This window comes from Cucurbita pepo, chromosome 1 (genome assembly GCF_057944985.1).
Source record: "Cucurbita pepo subsp. pepo isolate OVF chromosome 1, ASM5794498v1, whole genome shotgun sequence".
Taxonomy (NCBI): Eukaryota; Viridiplantae; Streptophyta; class Magnoliopsida; order Cucurbitales; family Cucurbitaceae; genus Cucurbita; species Cucurbita pepo.
The window spans coordinates 15,403,181-15,411,267 of NC_141798.1; the positions used below are offsets into that span (position 1 = coordinate 15,403,181).

The 8,087-nt window shown below is 30.5% G+C and overlaps 1 pseudogene across 1 annotated transcript; it reads right to left on the minus strand.

Moving 5' to 3' along the window:
• Positions 1–4,967: 4,967 nt before the first annotated feature.
• LOC111777779 (two-component response regulator-like APRR2) lies at positions 4,968–7,699 on the minus strand (annotated as a pseudogene). The gene is made up of 5 exons (XR_015411947.1): positions 7,522–7,699; positions 6,670–6,819; positions 6,024–6,593; positions 5,790–5,863; positions 4,968–5,696 (listed from the first exon to the last, which is right to left on the minus strand). The product of XR_015411947.1 is annotated as a two-component response regulator-like APRR2 (transcript).
• Positions 7,700–8,087: the final 388 nt, after the last annotated feature.

Sequence of the window (8,087 nt, forward strand, 5' to 3'; positions counted from 1 at the left end):
TAATAGGAAGGCAATATAGATTATACCAATTATTTTTATGGATAAAAATGAAAGGCTCCACTTTTTGTGATAATATCAATAACAGTAGGAGGTCAAAGAACAGAGGATAGAGGTAAAAGGAGGGAGAGGGTACACACCCTTGTTAATATTTTTTCTTTTTAGAGTTGTTAGTAGTATATTTTATACTATAATTTGATTATCAGTATATTTTATCATTTACAAGATTTAGTTAGAAGTATATTTTCCCTCATTTTAGGTATTAGTGGATAGTTTGTATCCTATTTAAACGTTGTAAATATTAATGAAAATCATACTATACTTTCGATCCCAATTCTATTTCTATTTCTCATTCTAAACACCCTCCCATCTGGGTCTTCGGTTTCATCTCTTTATTCTTTCTAATCTCATCATTTTCTGTCTCTTTGTGGCTTTCTTTCTCACTTTGAAACTAGTGCCTTGCATGCAGTGATGAACGAATCTCTGCACATTTGACTTTCACCTCAGCATTCTTGTGGTTATTTCTGACCATCTTCCCAATTTTCTCTTTCATCAAATCTTGAACTAATTTTAAGATTCAAATTTAACATTTTAGGTCTTCCAATCATCTAAAATTAATAAAATTACTCTTTCAACTTTGTATTTTGTTTTAAAAAAATAAGTTTTAATAACCCTCTTTAAACTTTTAATAAAACCTCATAAATACTTTTAATTTATTTTAAAAATTCAAAAATACCCTTAAAGTTATTTTTGGATGAAAATCTTCATATTTTTTTTTTCTTTAAACCTTAACTTTCAAAAAGTTAAAAAAAAAACTATTTAACTTACAAAAAAAAAAAATTAAAAAAAAAATATTTAACTTTTAAAAGTGTTTCAAAGGTTCCTTTTAAAAAATCTGGAGACAATTATAAGATATAGAATGGTAAAAAAAAATTCACCTGACATTTTATATTTTTTATAAAGGTAAAATATAATGGTAAGAAGTGTTGATAATACTTTTCAAATTTAATTAATGTTTTTTAAGCATAGAAATGTGTAAAAAGACGAAGAACTTTAAGGACAAATGACAAAGGTAGAGGAAGGGTACCATCCCCTCCATGTTCTCCCTTTCATCTCCTCTTTTGTTCTAATCTCACTCGAATTTCTCTCTCACTTTAAAACTCAGGTGTTCCATTTAAAACTCCCTCCTTACTTGCAGTGATGAATTGCTTTGTCCTTACTTTTGGCCTCTCTTTCCAGAGTTCTCTTTTATCCCACACCATTCAAATCTTGAACTAATTTTTTTTTGTCTCTTCCTAAATTTCTCTCTTATCTCACATCATTCAAATCTTGAACTAATTTCTTTGTCCCTTATTCCTCATCTCTCTCCTCAGAATTCCTATACTTACTTATGGTCCCTCTTCCCAACTTTCTCTCTCATCCCACACAATTCAAATATTGAACTAATTTTTCTCTCATCTCAATTTTATTTTTGGTCCTTTTGATCCCTCCTTCAAGATTTCTCTCTCATTCCACATAATTCAGAACTAATTTCTTTGACTTTCACTTCAATCTCACTTGTAGTTACTTCTGGCTCCTTTTCTCTCTCACTATAAAACATCGTTATTACATGTGAACTCTGGTTACCTGTGATGAACTCTTCACCTTTGACTTTCATCTCAATCTGTATTGTCCTTACTCATGCCCATCCTCCCAGATTTTTCTTTCATCCCACACTAGCTTGTCCTTACTTCTGCCCCTCCTCCCAAAAAAATTTCTATCCCATGCCATTTAAATCTTTGAACTAATTTTGTCTAAAGAAGTTAGTTGAGATTCAAACCTCTTTAACTTTTTATGTCCTTACCATGCTCTATTCATTTAAAATTAATAAAAAAAATACTCTTTTATTTTGTTTAAAAATATTAAGTTTTGATATTACTCAATTTCAAAAATACTCTTAAATTAAAAAAAAATACGGCTTACTTTTAGATGAAAAGCATTAATTTTTTTTCTCAAAAATATCATTAAACTTTCGAAAAGGTTTCAAGAGTACCCTTGAGGTTTTAAAAATTTGGAGAGAATCTATGAGATGTCGATAAATTCGAGATAATCTATGAGATATCGATAGATCCGAGATAATCTATGAGATGTCGATAGATCATAAAAAACAATTAAATTTTCTTATGAAGGTGAAGGGTATTAATTCTACTTTTAAGATTTCATGAGTATTTTTTAAATATAATAGTAATACTAATAGTATTTCTCAACTTATTTTTAAAACTTATTTTTAAAGTTGAAAAGTATTAATGAACGGTTTTTTTAAAACATCTTTGAAATTCAAAAGTATTTTTGAAATAAACTATCTTTTTAATTAAAAAAAATTGCGTCTTTATTTTATTCTTAAATTTATTTAATTTTAATATTTCAATTTTCGATTAATAAAACTCCATTTGATTTTGAATTTGATTAGGTATAAATAACAAGATTGAATTAAGGTTTGAATAATGGATCTCTCTTTATAGATAAAAATGATTAATAAATAAAATGATTAAAATTAAAAATAGAATTAAGTGTAGTTAATATTAGGAGCTTAAATTGTCTTGGGTTGGAAGATTTTTTTTTTTATCCAACCCAAATGTTTACCTGACTCGTAACCCAACCCAACCTAACAATTTTCACTAACCCAACCCACTATAACCCTCTATTTCTATGTTGGGTCCAACTCTTTGTAACCCTATATTTTCAGGCTGGGCCCAATCCTTAACCCTCTATTCTCAGGTTGAGTATCGGTTGGGTTGTCGGGTTGTTAAAAAAATTTATTTTTTTACAAATAAAAAATTGGGGTTGTTAAAAAACTTATTTTTTTACAAATAAAAAATTGATTTATCCCCAATTTATAATTATTCGGATACAATCTTAGATAAAATATATTAAAAGTTTACCGACAAACACAAATCAATTTATAATTATTCACACACACAAAAAAAAAAAAAAAAAATCAATAGAGAACAACAAGCAAAATCAAACATAATTATTCAAAAGAAAAAAAAATATTCAATCCAGAACAAGCAAAAATTGTAAAGTTCAACTCTAAACATTGTCATAAAACTAAAGAAAACTAGATACGACCCTTCTTGAAAATTAGTTAAAAGTAAAAAACTTAAAGGATAGAATATAGATCATGAAATTAAAAAAACAATAAAAATGATTATCTTAAAAATACTATATATAACAAAATTAAAAATATATATAAATTGTGATATAATAAAGTTACAATAAATAGATAATAAATACATCACCATGCATAACAATTTCATAAACCCAAACCTCATTGAGTTTCTTTCAAGACTACACTTACATATTACCCCATGTTATCATATACAAAAGGAAACATAACATTAACTTTAGACCGTTGCCTAAAAAATTAAAATTAGAATGGCAAGATTAATGAAAATATTGTGATGCTCTTCACCATTGTAAGAGTGTTGCTCAAGCAATGAAGTCAAGTGCTTGAGAGACAAGGGTTCATGATCCACCACCGAGATATGAAGTTTTTTTGACAAAGTTAGGGAGAGAATCAGCGACCCAATGACCATTTCCTGCATTTCTCGTTTCTCATTGAGAATCTGAAAGATGGGCGATTAAACTTCTAGATATGAGATCAATTCTCATTTCTCACCTACAATCTGAAAGAAGGGAGATTAAACTTATAGATTTGAGATCATTTCTCACGGAGAATCTGTATGAAAGGAGATTAAACTTCTAGATTTGAGATCATTTCTCACAGAGAATCCGTAAGAAGGGAGCTTAAACTTCTAGGTTTGAGAGAAAACGAGAGAGTAAATTTTGGGGGAGAGAGATGAACAACCCAAAAAGAGAAGAGACAAAGCTAAAAGCTCAAAATGCAAGAAGAGGGAGAGAGTCAGTGACGATGCTTAGTGAAACATAGCTTCATCGAGGCAAAAGCAAAAGGAGAAGCTAGCGATTGGATGATTGTAGCCCATAGTTGAAGAAGTCTCAGAAAGAATTTAAATTTATATCCACTGTTTGAAGTAATTTTACGAAATCTTGCGCTTCAAAAGAAACAAAGTGGGATGAAAGAGAAGAAATCTAATATGGAAAGACATTAAAAGAAAAGGAAAAGGAAGGAGGGGGACATTCATGAAGATGCCTCGGTTTCATCTCATTTCTCTTTCTAATCTTACTATTTTTCTGTTTCTTTGTGACTGTTTCTCTCTTGAAAATTGGGCCTCACATGCAGAGCACCTTTGACTTTCACTTGAATTTTGCTGGTGTCCTTCCTCCCAAATTTCTCTCTATCTCACCAAATTCAAATCTTGAACTAAAGAATTAATAAAAATACTTTTTTAACTTTATATTTTATTTAATTTTTTTTTTTTTAAGTATCCTTTGATTTTAAGAAAATTCAAAAAATACTCTTAATTCTTTTTTTAAAAAATTCCATTAACCTTTCAATTTTTTTTTTTTTTAAATATCATTACACTTCCAAAAATATTTTAAAAAAGAATCTTTGAGTTTTTATTAATTTAGAGATAATTTATAACTACTCTTTTATGAATTTCTTTAGAAAATTCTGAAAATTCTGAAAATTATTTGTGGATATGAAATAAATGGTGTTTACCTATTTCACTCAATTTTTAATAAAACATAATTATAAGTATTTTGAATTCAAGAATAATTTTTTATACATTTGAATTGTTTGAAAATATTTTGGCATATATCTTTTTATTAGATATTTTTTAAATATGTAAATAAATAAATAAATAAATAAATATATTGTTTTTTAATGAAACTTTTAAAGAAATATGGTCTTTGTTCTCAAGATTGAATCTTCAATTTTGAAGATCTTGTATATATTTGATTTTGCTTCTTAAGGCTCTTCAACATGGGCTAAGAATAAATCTTCAATTTTTAGTTTATCCAAGATTTTTAAAGACATTGAGAACATTATATAAGTAAAACATATCTATTTATTGATTGATTTCAACTCGAAAGTTTTCTGCATTGTCATTGATAAAGCTATCTGGACCACTTCTGTTTTCCAGAACAGTGTTCCTTAGCCATTCGCTGTATTTATCTACATCACTCATATCAAAGTCGCTGCCAAAGTCAGGTGGATCGTCTTCTAAAACATTTAAGAGATAATCATATTTTGCTAATTATTGTTGGCTTTCTTCATTTACAAAATTTGCAGAAACATTGTCCAAGTTGGTTGAATCAAGTAAAGCGATGTTCTTTGACATCAACTGAATCCCTTCTGATGTGCCACTAAATTCCATTGCTTCTAGCTGCTGAGCTACATCAGCTTGATGTATATCTGAGAACTGAATTTCATTAAATACACGAGAAGAAGTTACCTCTAGAGTCATCTTATTGATGCTATATGGAACTGAATTGTAGTTTGAACCAACATGCTGAAAATTGTGGTCAAGCATTCTGAGACCATGATTTACAAATTTGGCGCTAACAAGTAGTCTAGGATTAGGCACAGGCTTAGGAGCAATAAGTCGGAATCTTTTCCATCCTGAAAGAGAGGTTGAACCTCCGGGTGTAGATTTGTTTGCCTCGTGATTCTGCTGCGTTTGCACTAACGGAGGAAGTTGAGTCCGGACCGAGAAATTGAATTTGGATGCTTCCATCCATGGAGCTAATTTATTTTTTCTCCCCCTTTTCATGGACTCTACTTGTGCTTTGTATTTCTAATAGGTTTAGGTGCAATAATTCCTCATTTATTCATAAACAAATAAAAGTACATATTGTGCAAATAGTAAACAAACTTGATAGAAGCATACCTGCAGGTGATTAGCTACCTGGCACAGCGTCAAGCATGGTTCATTCATCAACTTAAGTATAAGTTTTGGGCGACCTTTAAAACCAAAAGAAAATATAATAACAACAATTAAAAATTCATCATTGAATTCAAATCCTAAAAAAAATAAAAAAATATAATAACAACAATTAAAAATTCATCATTGAATTCAAATCCTAAAAAAAATAAAAATAACTCGTGAGATACGTGATATTACATTTATCACCTAGCTTGTTGAGGGCGTCAAAGAACTTGAGACGTCGTTCCACATTCCAAACGATACGTGATCTGGTATTACGGGAAATAAAATATTCCTTCCCTCTTCCATTATCCTCATGAGTTCTTGTGTGTCCAAAATTGGTAGGTTTTGAGTAACATGTAACTCTCTCCTCCTTGTTTGTTCCTTCTATGTCATCCGTTGATCTGTTTCCTCCCAAGTATGAAGCAACTAGGGAATCATGGGAATTCGTTGGCGTGTTTTGCACTTTTCCATTATAGCTCATAAGTTGATAGTTAATACTACAATTATTATTATAACTAGCTGCATTGGTGAACAGAGACAAAACAACAGTGTTGTCGTTTTGGATACCGACAAATTCTTTTCCAGATTTGGCTTTTTCTCCACAATTTGCTATATAGGTTAGCTTGGCTATGTTTATGTTCCTCCAATACATGTGTTGCCATACATATTTTAGATCATCCTTAGAAATAGGCTTCTGAAGAAAATAACACCCTCCTTCTGCCAATGCTTTCGTAGCTACCTTCAAGTTCACCGCTGAAGACATAACTGCCCGACAACTAAATAGCTTGAGAATAATGAAGACATTTAATTGAACGAGATAGTAAAGCAAAATTGAGCTTACAAATGACAGCAATATTCATCTCAAGGAGTACGTGCAAGAATGAAAAACTGTCCATATCAGGCATGCTAATGTTAGCCATGACAAGGTCGAACTGGTCACCTTTTTCTTGAATCATTGATAGAGCAATACATCCTAGTCCAGTGGTCGTAACTAAAGATTACAAAAAATAAAAAATAATAAAATAAAATCATGTCATGCACACTAAGTTCATAGAAAAGGAAAAACAAAAGCTTAAAACCGAAGGATATTAGGATTTAGGGTTTGTAACTAGTCCCACAAATGAACCGGCAAACCAATTATATTTTGAGAAAATAGATAGATAATAGATTAGATAAACACATCATTTGTCTTATTGAAACATAAACAAGGAATCCAATATCTTATACTTTTATTCTCTTAAACAAGGAATCCAATATCTTATACTTTTATTCTCTTAATTTATTTCTAATTTCTAGAGAATTAATTCCTAGAGAAAGAAAGAGAAGCAGAAGGGATTGTGCTCTATCATTAAGAAAATATACTTATATGGAAACATAGTTTAAATAAAAAATCACAACAACCATTAGAAACTAATAAAATAGTTAAGAAATCAAGTAGATAGTGGTTTTTGTTTTTCTTCTTCCTCTTCTTCCTATTTGAGAAGTTGCTGATCGAACACAACAACGATCCATAACAATTTCATAAACTCAAACCCCATTATATATCTGCCACTAAAATGCATTGAGTTTCTTTTATGGATTGCAACATGTAACCAAATACAAAAAGAAGCATAACATTAACTTTAGACCGTGCTTAAAAAATTAAAATTAGGATGGTGAAAGAGATTAATGGAAATATTGTGATGTTATGTACCATTGTAAGATTGCTGCCTAAGCAATGAACTCAAGTGCTTGAGAGACAAGGTTTCATGATCCAATACCAAGATATGAAGATTTTTGGCAAAACTAGGGAGAGAATTAGGGACCCAATGACCCCTTCCATACAACATGTCTTTGGAGAGTCTGAGAGAAAGGCGATTAAATTCTAGATTTGAGAGAAACTAAGAGAGCAAATTTTAGGAGAGAGATAAACCACCTAAAAAGTGCAGAGGAGCTGAGGGAAAATTTTGGGGGAGAGAGATGAACAACCACATAAAGAGCAGAGACAAAGTTAAAAGCTTAGCATGCAGAGAAGGAGACAAACACAGAAGGAGACACATAGAGAGTCAACGACGGTGCTTGGTGCTTAGTGAAACGGGGCTTCATCAAAGCAAAAGCAATTGGAGAAGGTGACAATTGCTAAATAGATGAGAACAAAGAGTGAATGAAATAAAGAAATCTGAAATGGAAAGGCATTAAAAGAGAAGGAAGTCATACCTTAAATTTGAGAGTTTCCAAAAGTTGGTAGAAGCAAAAGATGGGGTTGAATGGGCAACCCCT